The sequence below is a fragment of the Mus caroli genome, unplaced genomic scaffold, assembly GCF_978045245.1.
Source record: "Mus caroli unplaced genomic scaffold, Mus_caroli_1 scaffold_8, whole genome shotgun sequence".
Taxonomy (NCBI): Eukaryota; Metazoa; Chordata; class Mammalia; order Rodentia; family Muridae; genus Mus; species Mus caroli.
The window spans coordinates 77,402,363-77,426,961 of record NW_028227263.1 but is presented as its reverse complement, the minus strand read 5'-3'; positions in this window follow the sequence as shown (position 1 = coordinate 77,426,961).

Below are 24,599 nucleotides of genomic sequence, written 5' to 3'. Positions count from 1 at the left end.
GGTTGTCTTTTTTGCTTTATTTTCTCAAATTTCTTTCAGAAAACGTTTCTTTTAGTATATAACACTTGCAGTACATTTGTAATTTATTTCTAAAACATTTTACATCTTTTGTTCCCTTAATCAGAGTTTTGATTGTAAGCTACTTGTCAATATGAAAAAAAGTGCATTGATTTTGACTAATATGACTATATCCTCTACCCTAGTTAAATGTATTTATTAACTCTGGTAGATTAGAGATCGATTTCTTAGGACAATCTTTGTACAGGATTTAGGATTTAGTCAGGTACAAGAACGTGACCTGGATTTTATTCCTACATTCTGAACTTTGTTTCTTTCTGTTTACGTTGTTGTTGTTGCTGTTGTCCTGGCTTGAATCTCCAAAGAAATGTTCCAAATGGAAACCGTGCCCAGCCCGTCTCAAAAAGCTTAGTTTGCCACAAAGGCTGTTGAGCTGAGCTCCATCCATGTGAAGGAGAGAGGAAAACAACCGTAAGGTATCCTGTGAGCTTCCTCTACTTCAGTGATTTTATGCTTTTATGAAATTTAAGAATCCAGTTTTTAAGAATCCTCAGTTGTTCGTATTTAGCTATATGCTGTATTAATTTCAGGATGAGATTTATATGTGAGTGGTGTTCAGTCTTTCTTGCTGTGTCCTGGGGAACAGAGACAGAGACACATTCATGAAGCCCAGCACTCTAAAACTAAACCACCTCTCTGGGCCTTTTGAACTTCTATTGTATTCATAGAATAAACACAAGCTGTTATGACATATGACAACTTTTATATCCTGGTGTCTTCACTTCAGAAATTTTGTATTAAATATAATTCTCAGAACACAGGCGTATGTAACAAAATATTAATTAAGTGAATCAACATTTGTGCTTAAGTCAATCACGGGTTAAGAGGTTAGAACTTTTTAATATTGTGAAAGTGTGTATAAAAATATCTCCAGCTTGATGGTTAAATATTGAATGTGTTCTCTACAAAGTTTAGAGACATGTCAAGGATGCCCACTCTTAGAATATCCTCTTTATGCATTTGCACACCTTTGGATGACTAAAATTATGGACATTTGTGGCTTCCTTTATCTTTATTGTATAGAGGGAATACAGGGAACTTATAGCCAAGAACTGTGTTTGAAGACTCATCTAACCTCAGTTCTAAACCAACAGAATGACTGAGCCCCTTGTTCATGTACCACTTAAATTGTTTCTGCTTGGAAAATGGTGCTGCGTCTATGCTTCACCAACCTCTCCAGGTGACAGGAGCTCATTTTCACAATGGCAGAGACTTGCCAATCCTTCAAAACCCCATTCTGTCAGAACATCCAGACCCAAGGAGGTAGGATCCATACAGCTCCAGGTAAGAAGACCGGATTCAAACTGCCAGTGTCTGAAAGCTCTTTATAAAGCATAAATTGTCTGCAAATTCAATATAATAAAAATCATCAGGGATATACTATCAAAAGCTACATTAGAACCAAGCTTTACACAGAATCTAAGTTTATAATTTTGAATATATTGGGTTTTATAAAATATTTACATGAATGAATTGATTATATAACTAAAGAACTCAAGAAATAGCTTGAAGAAACATAAAAGTAAGATAAAATTTTAATTATGGAAACAAAGAAAAGATAACTTAATCATACTGAACACTTAATTTAAATGTTTGTTCATACATTAGGCAAAATCCTACAAGCCAAATCAGTTCAATATAATTACAATTGGAATCTAAAACTTTTATAATATTGGCAAAAACAAGTCTAAAATTTTCAAGGGAATGACTAATGAGGTTGTGTGCCTGCATGTCAGGGTAGAGGCATGAAGGCAAATTTGCAGTGATGGATTTCAAAGCATGAAGTGTCATTACATCATTGTCTCTCCATGGTGGTTATAGTATGTGTGTGTGTGTGTGTGTGTGTGTGTGTGTGTGTGTGTGTGTGTGTGTGTGTCTGTGTCTGTGTCTGTGTCTGTGTATGTCTGTGTGTGTGTGTCTCTGTGTGTGTGTGTCTGTGTGTGTGGGTGTCTGTGTGTGTGTCTGTGTGTGTGTGTCTGTGTGTGTGGGTGTCTGTGTGTGTGTGTCGTCTGTGTGTGTGTGTCTGTGTGTGTGTGTGTGTGTCTGTGTGTGTGTCTGTGTGTGTGTCTGTGTGTGGGGGTGTCTGTGTGTGTGTGCCTCTGTGTGTGTGCCTCTGTGTGTGTGGCAGCATGCACATGCATGTGCACATGTGTTCAGGCTTACAACATGCATCTAGAGGTCAGAACTGAATCATTCTTCAGAAACCATCAACATTATTTGTGAGGTGAGTTTTCTCACTGGCCATTGGGGGTTATCAATTAACCCCAGGCAGACAGTCCAACAAACCTCAGGGATGCCCATGTCCCTGCTTCCCCAATGCTAAGCATACAGATTTGTGCCACTACACCCAACATTTTATGTGTATTATGGGAAACAAACTTAAATGCACACCAAGCCATTTACTGACTAAACTTTTTTTCAGGTTCAGGAGATGAGATTTTTTAAATTGTTTCTAAAATAAAATAATCATATATGAAAACCTAATGCATAATAAAATGATGGGGTCAGAAGAGATAGTTGAGCTATGAAAAGTGCTTATTTTGGGTACCCAACCTCAAGGAGATCTGATACCCTCTTCTGGCCTCTGCATATAAATGCACATAGTACAGACACCAAGGGTCTCTCCTCACATTGATGGGCAACTAAGCCATCCTCTGCTAAATATGCAACTAGATACACAGTTCTGAGGTTACTGGTTAGTTCATACTGTTGATCCTCCTATAGGGTTGCAGACCCCTTCAGCTTCTTGGGTACTTTCTCTAGCTTATCCAATAGGAGCCCTGTCTTCCATCCAAAAGATGACTGTGAGCATCCACTTCTGTATTTGCCAGGCACTGGCATAGCCTCACAAGAGAGAGCTATATCAGGGTCCAGTCAGCAAAATGTTGCTGGCATATGCAATAGTGTCTGGGTTTGGTGGTTGTATATGGGATGGATCCCCGGGTCGGGCAGTCTCTGGATGGTCCTTTCTTCCATTTCTGCTCTGAACTTTGTCTCTGTAACTCCCTCCATGGGAATTTTGTTCCCCATTCTAAGAAGGAAAGAAGTATCTACATGTTGGTCTTCCTTCTTCTTGGGTTTCATGTGTTTTGCAAATTGTATCTTGGTGGTCTAAGTTTCTGGGCTTATATCCGTTTATCAGTGAGTTCATGTCATGTGTGTTCTTTTGTGATTGGGTTACCTCACTCAGAATGATATACTCCAGATCCATTCATTTGCCCAAGAATTTCATAATTTCATTGTTTTTAATTGCTGAGTAGTACTCCATTGTGTAAATGTACCACATTTTCTGTATCCATTCCTCTGTTGAGGGACATCTGGGTTCTTTCCAGCTTCTGGCTATTATAAATAAGGCTGCTATGAACATAGTGGAGCACGTGTCCATATTACAAGTTGGGACATCTTCTGGGCATATGCCTAGGAGAGGTATTGCTGGATCTTCCGGTAATACTATGTCCAATTTCCTGAGGAACTGCCAGACTGATTTCCAGAGTGGTTGTACCAGCTTGCAATCCCACCAACAATGGAGGAGTGTTCCTCTTTCTCCACATCCTTGCCAGCATCTGCTGTCACCTGAATTTTTGATTGTAGTCATTCTGACTGGTGTGAGATGGCATCTCAGGGTTGTTTTGATTTGCACTTCCCTGATGATTAAGGATGTTGACATTTTTTCAGGTGCTTCTCAGCCATTCGGTATTCCTCAGTTGAGAATTCTTTGTTTAGCTCTGTACCCCATTTTCAATAGGGTTATTTGATTTTATAAAAGCCAAATGCAAACTAGAAGAGATATGTTCTGAACTTGATCAATGATATCTATGAAACCTAAACTGGACACACACAGTGATGATAAACTAAAGCTTCCCTCTGGAGCTGGAGTTAGAGATGGGGGTCGGTGACACGGTTTTCTGCTTTTAGTAAACATCACACTGGAGGTCCTACCCAGAGGTTAGTTTATTGAAAAGGTAAAAATATTTGTACATATGAGCTAATTATATTAATGGCAGAGAGTAAACATGATAGCTAATAAAGAATATCATGTCAGTTGGCTTATGTCACAAGGAAACACACTTGGGACCGACATTCCCAAAGGAATAAAGGCTTATTTGGGTTCATGCTTCCAAAGGCTTAGTTCATGGTATCTTGGACTCTTTCTTTTTGGTATGAGGCAGTACATTATATCATCTCAGAGTGTAGCAGAGAGACAATTCACTTCATAACAAGTAGGAGGCCAGAGAGGAAAGAGTTAAAGTCCCAATAGCCCCCTCTTCAAGATAAAGCCCCCAAAGCCTTAACGTCTTCCAAATAGGTCCAAGCCCCAAAGCTTCTATGACTTCTGATTGCAACAGAGGCTGTGAACAATCCCCTAACATGTGACACATTGGAGGAGATTCCATATTCTAATCCTAGCACATATTAGATGTTCTAGCAGATAGTAGGATTCTATAAAATACACATTATGATACTGAAAATAGATAAAGATTCAAAAAGTAGTTGGTTAAAAAGAACAAGATACTGTGTGATTCCACTTAGAAAAAAAAATGTAGAAAACAGGAATGTCTATTAAAGTGAATTCTCTTACCTTAAGATAAAAGGACAATGTTTCACAATTTATGTTTCCAAAATCTTTACTGTGATAGTAATGTCAAGCAAACTTTCTACTTAAAGAGGGAACAGTCTAGATTCTATACCTACTGTCCAACAGTGGACACGAAGGTGTCACGTACATCCCACAGGCCAGCCTGGGTCACTGGACATCGAACGTTGAGGTCTCTTTTTTTCACTTTTATTTAAGAGTGGGTGATTTGCTGGGGCTGGAGAGATGGCTCAGCGGTTAAGAGCACCGACTGCTCTTCTGAAGGTCCTGAGTTCAAATCCCAGCAACCACATGGTGACTCACAACCATCTGTGTGTAACAAGACCTGACATTCTTCTTCCAGAGTGTCTGAAGACAGCTACAGTGTACTTACATAAAATAAATAAATCTTTAAAAGAAAAAAGAGTGGGTGATGTGAAGGCCAGTAAGTAATGGTGTGAACAGTAATAACCATTACTATTTTTTAATGGAAAACACATGTGCTAACAACCATGCTTGCTTCCTAAAATACGTGGGTGATTTCTATCTCATAATGGCTAATCTCATATCCCAGGCCAAAGCAAGAGACTGGGACTACATGCCTATTCCCCTGCAAGAGATGGCATTATTTTTGGATTCTCTCATTTGTACAGTCATCCGGAAGTAAGAGACTTCTCATTCATGAATAGACTTAAATAAGAGTTCCCTTTGAAAACTGAAATGGAATTAATTTCCTTCCTTTTGTATATTCCATGTTTATTTGTATATTTGATATTTGCCTAACTGAATTGTGCAGATTCCACATGGCATCCTTTATAATCTGAGTTTTACCTTCAACACTGTGCTAAATATCCTGATTCAAAATAAAGTAGATTACTTTCTGTGTATAAAAATGTTTCAAATAAAAATAAATTAATATAAATTTATACTGTACATTAGTTGGGATATCTTTTTAAATTCTCTGAACATTAAGATTTGAAGAATTTAGAGTCAAAGACAACAATAAATTTGTTTTATGAGATATTAAAATTGTCTGCATTTGTGATGATATAGACTACATCTTGGGCCATGTCACCTGTTTTATAGATATGACAGGAACCAGAAATATCTCCAGTTTAATTATAATGAGAATGGTGTTCCAGTCAAAGAGGGGGTTCCATTAGGAGCTCCAGAAATGTAACTACAAAAGATTGTTTTAACCTTATGAAAATCTTATTTTTCAAATTTTCATCTTTATGGATAGAAATTTGAATTACAATCTATTATTTATATTTTCATATTATTCTTTAATTTTTATTACCAGCTGCTCAAGCCTTATTAAACTGAACAGCATGAGGTTAACATTCAAGTTTTACTCAGAGAAGCTTAACTCTAAAAAACTGTGTTATCGTTTAGCTATTTATCTATAATCAAATGTATAATAATTAGATAAAATGCAGAAGTATTTTAAATCCATCATTCAAAGTAATCTAATTTATATTTATGACTTCATAATTATATTAAGTGGCAATGATGACTAGAACGTTACATATTGAGAATGAGCAATAGATAAAAGATAGACTTTTATCTTTTCCTTGGTTATTTGATCTCACTAATTACACATTTAATAATGATCAATTACAAGTTAATGCACATAATTGTTTTATTAAATCTAAAGCATAGTTAAATGCTTATTTAATAATCTAAGTTAGCATTGCCCTTTAATCTTTGCCAGTAAATTAGAGTTGCATTCATCCACCTAAAATTTTCAGAGTTTTACATTATCTCTTTTCCTCTTCTCTGCCTTCCTGTCTTGAATTTCGAGAAGTCAATCTACTTTACTTTTGCAAAAAAAAAAAAAAAAAAAAAAAAAACCCACAAAGACAAAAAGTCAAGAAGAATTGCACTTAAGGCCTGAACTGATTCTGTGTATTTTGGGTTTTTTGCTTGTTTGAATGCTAGTGTCTAAGAGATAGAGGTACAATCTATTTTACATAAACTGGTGCAAGAATATTTTTTAAAATAGATAATCTTGAATTTTTCAGGCTCTTTCTCTCTAAGCTCTTATGCTCTATATGTCAGTTATGCAATGATAATATCCAGGATTATCAGAAATCTTCTGAGGGGGGAAAGAAAACTGTAACATAGAGAAAGTTAAGGGGTGTTTCTAGGTAGTTCTTGAGAGGAACTCCTCGGTCCCTTATCCCTAGAACTTATCCTCCATTTCTCCCCCGACCCCACCCCCAGCCTTAGCCATTGTCATGGGCTTTAACTGACAGGTAAAGGATGGAAGTGTAACTAGAAAGTTACCACCTCCAGAAATTAATCCCACTGAGAGAAGATTTCTCCATTCACTAAACCACATACAACTCGTAGTTCTACTTGAAATCTACTAAAACTCGCCAACGTTTATTTACTTTCATTAAAATAAAACTAGATCAAAGAAAATTCACCTTATGGGATTGAAGCAGGTATCTTTAGTAAGGGTGGATATAGGGGGAAAAGCAGCAGTCAAAACAGAGGAATTCCAAACATCTAGGTATGTGTGAGTGCACACCCATAGAAATAAAAGCAGGGTGTGTGTCGTGGAGAGTGTCTGCCAATATAAGTGTATCAATCAAACACATGGTTTCATAGTATTTGAGTAAAATATATCATAATGCTACAAGCAACAGAAAAGACAAACTGCATGTGTGAATTCTTGGACAAATCCTATGCAGGGCACCATGCATACGCTCTTGCCTAAAATCCATGGTGATACAGTAACATTTCATTTTAATGTGAAAGGATCTCACACAAGTTCAAGTAAATGAGTGAGAAAGAGGCATACCATATTGGAATCCAGCACCATTGACTCAGACCACCTTACTTGATTTTCCCACTTCCTCATCTAAGAATTTTACAGACTCAAAATTATCTCAGTATAAAAATGGATGTGGAAATGGACAGGAAAGGACTCATTTCTGTTTGAGGGTCTTCCATTCCCTAAGCATAATATATATTCTTACTGATTAGGAAACTGAAGCAGTTAGACGTTTATGTAGCACTTGGGCATTTAATTGTAATGCCAAACAATAAATGTCTGTGAATATTAATGATTTACAAGCCATAAAACTGTCCTTCATAGTTTGTTCCATGTTAAAATGAACTCGTCAAAAGCATCTCTTCTGTTTCTGGATATCACCTAATACGTTGTAATATGAGCATAACAGGATCTAAATGTTATTAACAGGACTTATACATTTTTACAGTTTGAGTTGGCCCCAAGAGTCCAATTGGTAGAATGTGGTTAAGCTGTCAAAAAAAGTACTCATCGTCAAATACGAATTTTTTAAACTCTTAGAATGGTAAATGTGCTTCTCAAAAGTAAAAGTATACAGATGTAAGTTCTATCTGCGGTGGCCACATGAGAGAATCATTCGCACTCTCTATAGGCAATTGTTTTCCATAGCCAGCAAGCTTGGATTTATACAAGCCTACTTCATAGCAATGTCTTCCCGCCAGCTCTAGACTGGACAGAGGAATTCATTTCACCCCTCGGGCCTGGAGACCTGGCCCCAATGAGATACATTGCCTCGTTTTGCTTCCTCGTTTAGTGTCTCCTGTAGGTGGTGGACTGGTGAGATGGTATCTGGAAGGTGATTTGGTGAAAACGGTGGTAATTTAGCAGCAATTTTTGTGGCTACTCTACCCCAGTGGGAGTCATTCCACTTCTTCGAAAGTAAGAGCTTTGATCAAGGATCCAAGTAGGGAAGCTTGAGTGCTCAACATGGAGTTAAGTTGAAGAAATGGGTAAAACACACAGAGCTGAATCGAGCCTGTCAGGCACACTCCACACAAGATGTGCTGTGGGCACACAGAATCGCAGCGCCATAGGGAGGGCTTAGATTAAATCACAGCCGCTGCCACCATCAGTATTCTTGCTTGTCGCTGCTTTTCTATTTGGGGAGAGCTTATCAACAGACATGAGTTCAGAATGATGGGTGAGACAAGTGATAAACAAAGACGGAGAAAATGAAACTAAGCCCTCTTTCATGCCTGTCCTCATTGTTCTTAGTCAAGAAGCAGAAGTGCATCTGTACCCAGCATGCTACCCTGGGACATTCGCAGTTCTGTTGTGTGATTCTTAACAACTTTAAAATATATATATATTGTTGGAGAGGAGATGGAGGAAAATGTTTTTCTTCACCTGCCTTGAAACACATGTAGAAGAAATATATCAACCTCACAATACACACATTTTTAAAGACACTCTTTTTTCTTAAATACAAAATGATTTATACTCGGTTCATTTATAATTCATATAAGCCACATTTTAATTTTCCTATGGAGATGGCAGACTAACATCCATAAAACAACATAGAGCAGAAGTAGACTTAGCATGTTCCTGCAGAACTTTAAGGGGTGTGGTTACCAATTGTGTGACTTTTACCATTTACCTATCATGTGACTAAGCCTCAAGATAGGCATAGGTATTTTTTGTATAGCCATTTTTAAATCAAACATATGAAATATATTTAAACTAATTTTTATAAAATTTATTTCCAGCACAAACATCTCCCCCTCAGGTATCTTTACCTTATCTGCTGAATCACTAGAGAGAGTCATTTAAGGCATTTTGGACTTGTTGGAGACAGATTCATTTAGATTTAGATGATATGTACATACCACACACACACACAAACACACACCCACACACTCACACACGTACACAGACCATACACATACACATTACACACACACCACACACACATCACATTGTACACTCATCACATAACACACACAAACACATACACCACAAACACACACACACATATACATACCACAAAATAAACACACAAGTTGAATCTCAAATTCATTTAGATTTAGATGGTGTATACAACACACACACACACACACATTCACACTACATCACACACATACCACAACACACATGCACACACAGAAACACACACTACATATAATGCACATTACATACACACAGCATCACTCACATATCACATCACACATACACACACACACACCATGTCACACACAAACACACACAAACACTCCATATCACTCACTCACAAACACACACACCACCAACACATTTACTCACACAGACACGCAGACACACAAACACACATAGTTTTGTTCTAGGGGTGTTTTCTTTAGGAAAGGACACAGGTACTTCTGCATGCTGTGTTATAGCTCATGGACACAGTTACACAATGGCAGCCCACAGCCCCATTCTTACCATCAGCGTACCTTATAGTATTTTAAACACACAACTCCAACCTTGGTACAACTTGAAGTACACAAAGCCAGAAGTTAGTACTCTTAATGTGAGGCACATAGAAACATCATGGAAAGTTTTACTTTCAGAACAAATTTGTTTCTGTCAATTACACCACTGATAATACAGTAGATATATAATGCTGATTGTAAGGAAGATTATTTATAGAGGATATTTACAGAAATGAACCAGCAGAATGTTTTGTTTATGTTTGAAGGACTATGTCCTAAAGCTAGATTTGTATGAGAAAATGTGCACATGAAAGAAACTTATGAGTGTCTTACCCCTGCTAACTACATTCCTAAACATTCTAAGGTCTGACCAAGAATAATTTGTAAACCTGAAAGGAATTATTTAAGCCAGAGAAACCAATTATTCATAAAACACTGTATAAATTGTATCAATTATTTCTTTATTTTCTTTTTAAAACCATAATATATCTTCATGGTTTCCATATGAAGAAATGATTAAATCAAATATAGCCAAATTGAAAGAAAATCATATCATAGATATGTCAGAAAACTTATAAGTGGGTTCTAGTTTCTTAAAGTTTTATAATGTCTCCTCTGACTCTTTAAATTCTCAATTTGGTTCACTATGTTTTTTTTTCTATTTGGAAGAGATGTTCACTTTCATACTATGTTTTGACTTCATTGTTTTCAATTGTTTCCCTTAAATATGTTATTCCAAACTTTACAGGCCCAAGTTATTTAATGGAAAGTTATACATAACCTACGGAAGAAAATTTTTCTTTCTGTTATAGCAGCAAGATCGAAAAGAATATCCCCAAACTCACTGCTTCTATCCAGTGCATAGTCTTAAAAGAGATAATTTTCCATGGGGAAATTTTATGGTGGCCCACCAAGACAAGTTATTTTTCCTAAATAAATAAATAAATAAATAAATAAATAAATAAATAAATAAAATAAGAGCTACAGGAATCTAACAACTGCTGAAAGGGGAGAAATGTCCTCTTCTAGAGATGTTCTTCCTAGTTGGTCAGCTCTGGAATCATATTTACACAAGGCATGCTAATTGGACTCAACTCTGTGTGTGTGTGTGTGTGTGTGTGCATGTGTGTGTGCTGTGCTTAATACTATGTATCTGTATGTAATGATAAGAAGGGCAACAATCCAAGAGGAAATGAGAGGGGTGCATGAGAATGGGAAAATGGGAAGCAAGGGTGTGGAAAAGCTTAAAGGGAGGAGAGGGAACAGAAGATAACATAATCATATTTTGAATTGTTTAAATTTAATAAAAAGAAACTCATCTTTCTGTGTTGCAGATTCTATTATCAAGATCATGAACAATTTACAGTCGTAATACCACAAAGGTCCTCAGATATGTTTAAAGGCTTCCCTTGACCACTGATGTGCTAATGGTTCTGTTGTAGTGACCTTTCCTAAATAATTTATTTTTAAAGTGACAAAGAGTGCTGTGATCTGGTTTGAGACAAAAATCTCAAATGGTAAATAGGAGAAATCATTGAACTGTATATATCCTGAGGAAATGAAAGATGATTGAGAAGAAGACCCCCATATGAGTGAGATGCTAGAGATTTACAGGATATGGCTGAAACGAAAATGTATCGAAGAACAGAAAAAAATAACAATTAAATTTCATAAAATCATCAGTCAAAAATATTGAAAATTTTGTACAAATATGAAATTATAAATTCAACATGTGAATAATGAAACAGAAGAAAGAAAAATTAAAACTATGTAATTTCTCAAAGCTGAAGTCTATAGACCAAAAGAGAACTAGCAGGCCCACATCAATTGGTCTAATACATACATACATACATATATACATGTACATATACATACACATGCACATACACGTACACATATACATATATTCCATATACATATATGGAAGACATGAGTTTGGGAGGGTAGATGGAAGAAGGACATAGGTGAGGTAGGTAGGTCAGTCAGGAATACATATGTTCAATATGCATTCTATACATAAAGAAATTTCTCAGACACAAAACAAATCGAAAGAAAAACATTTCTAATTGTATGGGGAGGGTGTATTATGTGTGTGCAGAGGAACAGATGCTGTGGGTGGTCACTGTGACCAGAAAGAGACCCCAGGTAGCCTCTTCTTTCACTATCTGCATTGTGCCCCTGAAGAAGTCTCTCCCTAAGCCTGAAGATTATCATTTTCCAGAAAGACTGCTGACCACCAAGCCGAAGTCCCTGAGTCCCTGCAGAGCACTGGAGTGGTACATGCCTGCAGCCTTGACCAGATGTTTCTAATTTTGATACAATCCAGTCTATTTTTTGTCATTTGTTATTTTGCTGTGCTAACAAAAAATTCCATTGCCAAACACAAAGTAACATGGATTTATTACATATTTCACTGTGTGAGTTGTATGGATTTCTTCTGCATTCTGATGTATGACCTATTTTAAGTTAATTGGAGAAGATGACATGGAATTTCTACTCACCATGTGGATATCTCAGTTATTTCTGTACAATTGAAGACCTGTTTCACAGTTAACTTGCATTAATAGTCATTGAAAAATCAGTGTGAGGGTTCGTTTGTGACCATCAATCTCATCCTATCAAAGTCTAAATCTACCCTTCAATGAATATCATGTTTTGGGATGAGCTTTAAAAAGAGAAGGTGTGAATTCTCCAACTTTAATTTTCTTGTCAAAATTATCTTTGTTCTCTTTTTCCCTTTTTGTTTTAATATGAAATTTAGAAACACCTTATCAACTTACACAAAAATATAACTAGAATTCTGCATGCAGTTACAAAGGATGTGTAAATTAATAACACTGTCTTTTTGATAGTATGTCTTCCAATCCTCGAACATGAAGTACCTACACATTTATCCTGGCCTTTTACAAACTGCACACCTTTTACTAGATCTCTGTTTGCATACTTTAATTCATTTTTTCACACCATTATAAGCATTTTATAATTTTAAGTTTTGGATTGTTTATTGTTAATATATAGAAAACACTTGGTTTTGCTTATATTTGTAATCCTTTATGGGGTTCATCTATTCTAATACTTTTTTTTCTGAGTTCTCTATAATTTCCTGCAGAAAATATTGTATCAATCATGGATAGGAAGTTGTCCTTACTCTCTGGGCTTCTTATCAATCATAATCACACCATATTGGAATAAAGATGCAACAGTCTATTCATGTTCAAACTATATATTATTTTATTCTCTACGACTAAAATATTACTTGCAAGGTAAAATATGGAATTCACCGATATGTAGGGTCAATTGAAGTTTATTTCTTCCTTTATAACTTGAACAAATTTTTTATTCTATTTTATAGTTGCTATGTACTATACTTACCATGACATTGCTGAATACAGAAAGAATTTTGTAGCATATTGTTTTAGGGTGTCATTCAAATTTTAACCATTAATGTTGTTTTGGATAGGGGAGAACAAACATTTTTTTGGTTGGTTTTGGTTTTTTTGAGACAGGGTTTCTCTGTGTAGCCCTGGCTGTCCTGGAACTCACTCTGTAGACCTGGCTGGCCTTGAACTCAGAAATTCACCTGCCTCTGCCTGCCGAGTGCTCCATAACATGTATTTGTTGTTGTTGTTGCCATGTTTTATTTTGTTTTGTTTTGTTTTGTTTCATTTAAGACAAGAGTCTCATTATGTAACTTTGGCTGCCAAAGTACCATTCTGTTGATACAGTGGTATGTCCTTTGGAGTCACCATCTTTCTTTGTTCCAGTAGAATCATACTAATCTCGGTCTTGTTCCGTAAGCTCATGACCTCTCCTAGTTCATGTTTTTGACTACTTTAGATGTGTCTAGTATGAAGATACAGACTTCATCTCATGAAGGGGGCCTTTCTGTAGATCACCACCTTTTTCGATGTATCATACGGATGATTACCTTTCTCCTCTAGTAGAATGCATAGTCCCTTACAACACTATGAATGCTTGTTAGTAGTGTTGAGGCTGCTATCTGGGCAGCAGCTTCACCTCTCCTCTTTGCTGGCATATGTGATATCTTTATGTGCTATCTTTAGCCATAGGCCATTACCTTCCAGTTGTGGAGAGCAACCAATATAGTCTTTGCAATAGCCTGGTAGGCGTGGGGAATTCCATAGGACTCTTTTGGCCAGTGATTCAACAAGATATTACTCCTTTGTTCTGCTGGAGGTTGTACTTGGTGATGTGATATGCCTCATTGAGGTATTGGCTTCCCTATTATACGATGACTCCATTTACAGTCATTGTATATGTGTGTATAGTTTCTATAGCAGTAGGTTTCCATATTGTTTTTCCAATGCTTTGTACGGTTAGTTGTCCCCCTTTCAACTATTTCTCCCATATGATATCTTACTTCATTTAATTATTCCTAGTGAAGATTTTCTTTATCTTTCCCAAACACTATAGATATGGCATTTCCCCTTCCTTGGAAGATATTCTTTCTCCAGTTTCTTACTGAATATTTAACATTGGTATTTATTCACATTGTAGCATACATATTGAAATCTTAAAAGCTAACATTCACATATAAGAGAATCATATAACATTCGCCTTTTGGGATTTTTAAGGTTAGCTTTAAGGCAGCCTCTTTAAGGTTATCTTACTCAGGGAGGTTTTATTCTAGCTCTATCTATCTACTTATAAATTTTATAATATAATTTTTAATGATTGGATAATATTCCATTCTATAAATACACATTTTTTTTTACTCATTCACAAGGCTATTTCTTGTTGAGGTTTGGTCTTTTGTTATGTGCTGTAATGCTAGATACTGTCTCTTAAGAGCTGGTTGCCCTCATGGGCAAGAAAATCTGCACATACATAAAGTAATGGTATATGATCTTGTTCCTTAATTTAAAACTATTGGTTGAATGAAGATGCCTACACACTATAGCTGGACAGAAGGGAGACAGATGGGATTTTTTTGGTTCCCAGGCTTGGGGCTGAGACTATGGGGAGAGAAAAGAAGGTGGAGAGATGACAAGAGGCCATGGGGTAGGTAAGTTATGAAAACATGGGCATGCGGGCTGGTCAGTTGTAGTTAAGAGCAGCCCAAATGGAACACAGCAAGTCATAACTCAGAGTTATTAATAGGGAAGTAGAAACAATAGCCTCGAGGGCAAATATCTGCCCAGCTCTAGTGTATTAAGGACTTATTATAAATATAAAAGTTATGTGCCGTTTACCTGGTAATTGAATGATCAAAGGTGGCATAGAAATTCTTGATTGATCTTATATGTTTAATACAACATTTTGAGCTATTTTTAATTTGGAAATTTAATCACATAAAGTTATCTCTTAGCACTGTTTTATCTACGTTACAGAGGTTTGTATGACTATTTGAATGAAAATTGAAATTAATGTGTTTGAATACTTGAATACTTGGTTCCCTGTAGGTGAACTAGTGGGAAGGATTAAGATATGTGGCCTTATAAAAAGCTATAAAGGCTTTTGAATTAACAGCCATCATAACTGCCCATCTTAAGAAAGCCTTAAAACATCGAATCATGGTAAATTTACAATGATCCCTCATAGAAAACGCTCAAATTGTAGAACCCATTGAAATACATTGAAAACTTAGCATCCACACATAGCCTGTAACCCCACGCTAGGCTATTTATAAGAAAGAAAAAATTTAACTGTTAAAAATATTTTCCCGAAAATGTCCCTATCAGTTTGATTGCAATTAGTGATAAATTGAAGTAGTGCAAAACTCCACCAAGTAGAAGAATAAACCATCTAGGTGGCACATGCATACAAGAACATGCTATTACTCTGCTACACAGGGAATGAGCTGGCACATGTGACGTGAAGCAACACAGATATGTCAGAAAAAATAGGATTCAATGATAAAGTCAAGATAAACAGATTCTTCATGATAAATGGTATTTGGGAACTGCATGTACATTTATTTCTGGTTGGAAAGCACAAGAGTGCTTTTCTCTGATGCTGATGGGAACTGGCATGAGGGAAATTTCTTTGGTGGCAATATTCTGTACCATAGATTGATTTGCACAGGTGAACGCATTAGTCAGAACTCATCATATGGCATATTTAAGATTTATGGGTTTTAATATATGTGTTTTACTTCAAACAAGAAGAATCTTAAACAAATATTGAATTTCCGTTATTTTTCTTCTCAGGTGAAGCTTAGTGATCTAAGATTTTCTTTGATATGCATGAAAATCACCTGATGGATTGATGGATGGAATGACAGATGGGTAGGTGCATAAACATGTGTCAAAGCAAATTTGTTAAAATGACAAATGCAGAAGAACGTTGGTGTATATGTGTATGAGCTATGGAATTCATTCAACTTTTCCATAGTTTTTCATTTTTTATAGTAACACATTTGGGTATGATACCAAGTACTGACCAGGATTCAATACATTTTCAGTGTAGAAATATTTCCAGGCAAATGTCTGATACAATGATGAGGGTGCCCATTGCACAATGGTAGCACAGAAGAGGAAGTTTTGGGACCAATAAGATATATCAGACTAGACGTGAGTTGAGGTCAGAAATGGGCTATAAAACATTGACTATATTGTCTAGAGTTATGGAAAGTGGAAAAGTGCATAATTTGGATGTGAACGTTCTACCTGAGATCCACATATTAAAGACTATGACATCCTGTAGTACTTAATCTTGAGAAAAGCTAGAATCTTTAAGAGGAAGCTGAGTCCTCTCAAAATGAGGTCACTTGGTCAAACCTCTGAGGGTAACATTGAGAGTCTGGCTCCTTTCCCATCTCTCTCTGCTTTGACTATGCTTTGACTATCATGGGGTAAACAAGACTTTTGTATAGCAGTCTATCTATGATATGTTATACCCAAACAGATTCACAGCAGTGCTGCCAAAGCATGGTGGATCAGAATTTCTAAAACTGTGAGTTGTGGTAAACCTTGCCTCTTTGTATGTTGACCTCTCTCAGGTGCTTATCATAGCAATGGAAACCCAATACCAAAGGGATATGTATTTCCAGTATGCTCTTTTCTACATGGATGTACCAGGCTGTTTGGAAACATGTGGAGTTCATTAGGAGATCAGAATGAATGTGTCCTAGGAGATAGCTTAAGGTTTCTAAAAAGGACTGGGCAACTCTCCTGGAAATATTCCAGACCACATTTCCTGTAAGAATATGACTGCCAGCACTACCAAGGTCTGCAACTCTCCCTAGCAGGATTAGGAGGTAGACTACCACTTGCACGAGACACTGGGTAGCAGACATAGTTTTGCCATATTATTTACTTTCATTTCTCTAAAATTATCACTTTCTATACTCAATGTTTCCAAGATAGCTTAATAATCACCTTTTAAAACCATATGAGGAAAGTGAACTTGAAATAGTATTAATGATTTGGTGTACAGCACTGGAATTATTGCTCACACCATTTCTCATATGTCATTTTACCCGTGATCATTTTACATGCACCTAAATGCAGAGCTGAATTAGTGTTATGTATCACTGTTTGGTGCCTCCTAAATAAATACATCAACAAAACTAGAATGTAAACATGATCTTCTACCAGATAACTTGAATCAAAAGACAATTTTTTGCATGAGAATATTTCAATCGCAGATATACTGTTTGAATGTGATTTATTCAGATTCTGGTGGTGCCTATATACTCAAGTATGAATGAGAGCAAGATGAAGTAATCGTTTTTAAAAAAAAAAGTTGGTATTTGAGGACTCACACTTAAAAAAGAAATATAAAAGCATTGAAAATGCAGAGAGAAGTGGTGAGATACATAGCTCAATTTAAGGTAACAAAATGAAGTGACCCAGGGACATATCTCAGGGAATATCTTGCTAAGAAATGCTGTGCTTAAGCAAAATTTCCAAACACACCCAAATTACAAAAACAAGCAATTTAAGTTATTTTATAATCCCAAGCTATCAGAATCATTAGCAATCAACTTTGATGATTAACCTCTATGGGTAATATATTCACCATATTAATGTGAATCTTGGCTCAGTTTTTCAATGTCCTTATTTGGTCTTTAAATGAATCTATTACCATAGAAAATATAAAATTAACAATTAGCATAATTACTTAGTTAATACTCACTATCTATGAAGCAAACCTGCATTTCCAAAAATAGGGCATTCCACTGCTCTTTGAACAATAGAACTGTTCATAGCCTGTAGAAGCCTGCATGTGCCCTTGATAGACAAGTGTATTGCAAGCCACATAAGCACTTGCCTTGGAAATGCATCTTCTCCTGTCAGTGGATTCCTACATCAGTACTGAGGAGTTAATCACTTGCCATTGGCAAAAAAACAAATATGGCCATTTTCACTCTGACATATAGTGTCTACTGCTCTATAGATTTTTCAAAGGAAATAGATTCAAGCTCTATCAGACTGAAGACTTAGGAAATAATAATCACATATTCTTCTCTTTAGAGCCATTTGTCCTATGGCTCCTGATTTTCATCAATTCTCTGTAATTTTCACCCACTCTGTCTCAGGATCATGAGTTATCATTGGTTGCCACTGGAACACTCCAGAGTAATTTGTCTTATTGAAACATGGGCTGGCCTCACGACTGTGAATAATCATTCACTCTCTAATATATCACATATTCTTTAAAATTCCTTTCTCTACTTAGGAGGACATAATGCTGTCATTGAACTGATGAGGCTGGGAATTAATTGTTTTCTTGCAGTTTGAAAAGTGCTGCAGTTATTTTAACATGTTCATTTTAGAAATCTACAGCCAGTGGGAGGTACTTTCTGGAAGCTAAATTGTTAACTATGCCCTCGCACATAAGCAAGAGTCACTTTGTTTTATGAATAAGCTGGGCGCAGACTTGGAGACAAGCAAAGCTTCTACATCACACAATGCCTTTTCCATTATATTGGCCAAGTTTCGTTTTGCAGGAATGAGTCAATTTAAAACTATAGTTCTGCTGATTCTTTAAGAATATAGTCTGATTCTTATTCTTGTAAAGATTTTAATGTTTAAAAGTGATGCACGAGGGATTTAAATATATTTTAAAAAATAGATAGCATGTGGTATCAATACCAAGTAACTGGGATGACTACAGCCAACGTTGAGGCCTCCTATAGATTTTTAGTGGACAGGTAATATTGTCTTTTAATTCATTTCCTTGGACCATAATTTTTTAAAGGGGAAAAATACTGGTAAAATTATATAGAGAGTGCTTTGGTATAGGAATATAATTTCTGCCATGTGATAACTTGGGAAATTTCATATAATCACCTAAGGGACACATGGATTGAATATTTTTAAAAATTGTATATACACTTCAGATTAATCTGGCTAGTGTTTGTTATGAATCTAGGTTTGGCATTTGCCTACCCCAAAGTACTTAGAAAGTGGCTTGATAACAACACTAATAGATGAAGGTAGTATTATCCATTTTGATTGACAACACTACCAAACTCAAAGGGGATAAACACTGTCTCAACACACATTCCAGATGGGAATTGCATTTGTTAGATTCAACTGTAGACCCAATAAAGAAATTCTCTGTCTACCAATGAGAGTCTCCAATGGGATCACAGAATCACAGTATTCACTGTATTATCCACTGAGAAGAAATATTTAACTGGTGCCATAGTTGTGTGCCTTCAGAGGAAGACTATAGACTTCACATGGGTGGGGGAGTGTGGCACAATTTGAGGTATTTGAATTTCCACATCATTGTGGCTACTCTCAGACTGAACATAGTAAGAAAAAGCCAACCATAAAGTTTCTTTATTGAAATTATTATGACTGCTATAAAATAGGGTCTAAACATTTTAATCCATTGATTGATTATTACTATGAAATTCACTGAACTAGATCTATTCTATGGCACTGCACCAAAATAACGAACCAGAATCACGACTTTTTGGCAGTGGAACTTCTTCAAGTTTGATCTGTGTGATTTTTTTACAATATATGAGACAATGTTAATAATCTGTATACAATAGTTTTACATAGCTTAGGAATGACATGAGCTGTGCTAAGTACAGTGATGGGGCTGTAGACAGTATTCAGCCAGTTGCTGTTTATGCCCTAAGATGAATTTATTTTCTGTTGTTTGAAACGTGCAAACTGAAGTGTAATTACTTAAATTGAATATGATTCTGGAGAATACTCAATAATAATAACTTATTTCATCCTTATCTATTATGAGTGAAACATTAATATAGTACTGTTTAACATATTAAAATTGATCAAAAATTATTACAATTATTCTCTAATAAGAACTATTTTTAAATCATCAAATTTTGTCAGTATTTTGGAGTATATCTCATGAGAATAGGTGTTTTTTGTTAGAGCTTAGAGAGGGGCAAAATTGTCATATTACAAATATTAGTGTAGATATCATACATTTTCCTTGGATTCTGCGTGTGGATATACTATATAAAGATACAGTCATTAATTCAAATATGTCTGTAGTCTCAGGAGCAATAAAGACAACACACACACACACACTACAAATCAAGCTTCATTTATCTCTTTTAGAGTGTGTGTTGATACTCTAATTAAACAGTTAGTGCAGGAGCTCACAGTAGTCTTGAGCTGAGGGGTAAGGTAAATAAATTCATTTTCCCCTCTATCATCCAGCATTTCACATGACTCCTATATTATTGTTATCTTCATTCCTCAGAAGGAGCTGAAGAAATCTTCTGAGAATGCTTAACCCTCGGGGAATTTCATGTGTGATTTATACCTTTGTTTGCCATTTCCTAATTGCAATACTCTTTTCCCATCTGAAATGTTCTGGTCGACCGCAAAGTTTGGATCCAAAGTGGCTGATTTATACTTTTGAAAAGAGAAGAAAATATGTGAGGGAAATGACAACTTAGCATTGTTCAGCATTCACTCAACTGGGGACCAATTGATTCCAATGCAATTGAACTGAATACACAAATGGACTGGGCCTACCATGGCTTATAGGAGCACATTTGAAAAAAATGTGTCTCTGTGTATTGAAAACCCTTTAGTGCAAGGTAGGGGCTCTCAGCCTTTTTCAAACCCTGACCCTACATTCAGGCACACTCAACCAGCCATCTTCAGATGTGCCGAAGACTCTTTTGTTCTCCCTGCTCTTCAAAGATCTGCTCACAGAATCCTACAGTGAGACACAGGGGATGTCATGGGAATTAGCACAAAGGTTACAGGGTGCTCCTGACACATGAAGAGGTCCTCACTGCACGTGACAGAACAAATCCACTTCAACAGAAGGGAGGTCAGCTCCTAGCAATGGGTTCCAGCCCCGTGACACCTTGTGCCCTGGCAAGTTGCACCCCAAGGACCCTGAGATTGAGAATCCTGATGTCAGTGGCACCAGCTCTCAGGCTCTGGCCCTTGTCATGGTCCCACAGCATGGGTTTAATTGCTGTTCAAGCAACACTTTGCAGCTGGCAACCCCAAGTGTCTGGGATGAGTCTCCATTCTTCCAAGGCAACTCGAGCTTTTGAAGACACGCAGGATTGTCTATCAGTGACTAATACTTCAACATATATCAGACGGAAATTGTTTAGGCATTCATTTTGACTTCCTGCCTCCTTCCCTTCATTAATGTATTTATTCATGCATTTTCTTTTCCAAATAGGATTTCTTCTGAGAATTAAGTCTAGCACCTGCAGCATCTCCGCATTTCAACACAGTATGTGGGAGCGAACGGGGTCTGGACAGTGGGAGAGGGAGGTCAGTTCCCAGTGCTTTTCTTACAGACTGACTGGATAGAAGATCACCCTAGGTGGCATCTTCACAGCACTTATCCCCAACTCAATTATTTTCTTTTCTTGATATTAACAGTATTTATAAAGGTGTTAAAGAACATGTCTTCCTGTAAGCCAGGGCTCACAGTGCAGAATGCCAGTCTTGAATTTATCCCCCGCCTCCCCCTTTTTTTTTTTAAAGTAAACTATCTCCTGGCTGCTGAAACAATTTCATTTCTCATATAGTTAGTATTCACAGGCTTTCTCTCCTACTTTATTTTTTTATAATCATGTAGTATGTCTAACATCATGTAAGAACTGAGGTTAAAAAAATGTCATGCTCTTAGTTTTAGTTTTGGTTTGCACAACTTTTCACAATTTATTTATTTTTATCATAGATCAGCATCCAAATATCTCCACTGTAATACATTTGGAAGACATGATAACAAATAAGCTATTTAAGAACTTCATTAAACAATCACTTTCTTAAGGGTGGCAACAATGTATATAAAAATCACCTCCAAACATAACAAAGATTATTTAAGTAAATAAATAAGATACAATTATGGCCACTGTCAAATTTTTTGTCTCCAACTATCTAGTGTATTTAAAAATGTACCTTTTGAGAATTTTGTCTATGAGTAGTGTGTTTACAACAATTTTTCCTCCATATTATCCCCAAACTTTCCTGAGTGTCATATGCCATTTCTTCTTAGATTCATAGCCTCTTATTTGTAACTATCATTGTTATATTCACATTGTTTTATATATACATATGTGTGTATACATGCAAAGGTGAACATGAGTGCATACATGTGCACACATATGTGTTTATGTGTGTGTGCTTGTGTGTTTGTGTGTGTCTGTGTGTCTGTGTGTGTGTGTCTGTGTGTGTGTGTGAGAGAGAGAGAGAGAGAGAGAGAGAGAGATCCTCTAAATTTATTTAGTCTTGCGCATATACATATATTAACACTTTTGGACAGATCACTTGGAACTGCTTAAATTCTCAGGACTATTGTCCTTGCGGAAGAGTGAATTTCTCTTCAGCCTGTGTTAGAATTTTAAGGTCTAGTTTAGGCAAACAAGTCACTGAGATTTTGCAGATACAATTTCTATCTCTAGAATATCACAGTCTTTCAGCTGCTTTTTCCTGAAATAATCTTTGAGTCTCAGGTGTAGGGATTGCATTGTCGATGAATCAACTGAGGCCAGATACCCTATGGCAATTTGCTCTCTGCATGTTTGAGAGTTGTGGCTTTCTGGAACAGTCTCTGTTCCCTGCAAAAAATAAATTTCTTTGACAATGGGTGAGAGTGACACTTCTTTGTGGACATAAGGATGAGTATTTAGAATGCATTTAGAAAATAGACTGGAAGTGTCAATAGCATGTTCTTCTATATTATTTCTAGATCTGGGTTACTTGACTCAGTATAACAACTTCTAGTTTACTACATGTTACATGCAAATTCTATTTATTTAACTATGAATAGCATTCCATTGCGCATATGTACCACATTTTCTTTTTTGTTACTTATTTATTTATTTTTTACACTCCAGATTTTATTCCCCACCTCTATTGACCCTCTGACTGTTATAGTCTTTACTATTATTATTTATTATTAAAATAGCCTTCCACAATATATAACAAAAAGTGCAGCTATCTGCCTGTTCATGACGGATCAGTTGCTTAATACTTGGCATCTAACAATCTGCCCCTAAGTGCTCTCTTTATTCTCACATGAACCATACTAAGAAACCCACATACTAGGACATTGTTCACTGCTTTCTGAAGTCTTAGATATTCACATACGCACTCTGTAATAAACATAGAGAAAGAATGAAGTTGTTGTACATGTTGGTGACAATATAGATACTATGGTGGAGGTTATTTTACTCAGAGCATCTGTCTTAGGGTTTATGGCTGTGGGAGAAAAGAACACCTGGACAACCTACCAGAGTAAGAATTTAACTAGGGGTTCACTTAATATTTAGAGGCTTAGTCCATGGTCATCAATGGCAAAGAACATGGCATCATGAAAGCAGGCATGTCTCTGGAGCAGTAGCTGAATGTTAACATCTGAGCTGCCTATTGAAGGAAGAAAGAGAGCAAGGCTGGGCCTGGAGTGCAGTTTGGAAACCTCAAAGTCAGTGACACACTTTCTTCAATAACATCAAACCCCTTCATCATTCATCCACACAGTCCACCAACTAGGACCAGCATCTGAGTCTTGGGGACCATTCTCATTCAAACGACTAAAACATGATATTTGAGAAGAGGAAAATATCTCAAAAGTGACATGTATGAACATTTGAACTGACAGTAAAAGGAGAACAGTCAACATAATAGTGGAATATATGACTTAGAAAAAAGGGAATGGCCCAATGATGTGCAACTGAGAGATTGTTGTTGTTCTGTCTGTATTCACAGTGTAAGGAGTCAAGCAGGTTATGGTGGTATACAGTGGTGTGCTGAAGAGTCAGAGGCAGGAGAATTGCAATATACAAGCAAAACTGTCTTAGAGTCACATTTTACTGAGTAGTTTGTAATTGTGTTGACATTATAACTGCATTCTTGCTATTTTTTATCATGTAGGTTGAAACTGAAGTCATACAGAGAAAAATGTTCTTTCCATCCTTGCACTCTTCCATGTTTGTTTGTTTTGCTTTGCTTTGTTTTAGAGGCGAATTAATAGAGAGTTACTCATACTAGATTTACATTTATGAGCCTTCTGGGTCAGCATCCCAGGTGAAGGTGAATTATTGGTCTGTACCTAATCAGGCACAGTCACATTCATACTTTAATGAATATGTTTACTTTTGTTTGGATTAATAATTTCTCTAGACTGTGGACATGAGACAAATGAGAAGTCATTACACAAAAAGATAATGAAAGAAGGTAAGCTGTAGAGTGGGTGGAGGTGCCACTTGATGTAATCTCAGCACTGGGGAGACTGAAGTGGAAGGGTTGTGGTTAGTTCAAGTCTATTTTGAACTAATTATTGATATCCTATCACAGAAAGAGAGACA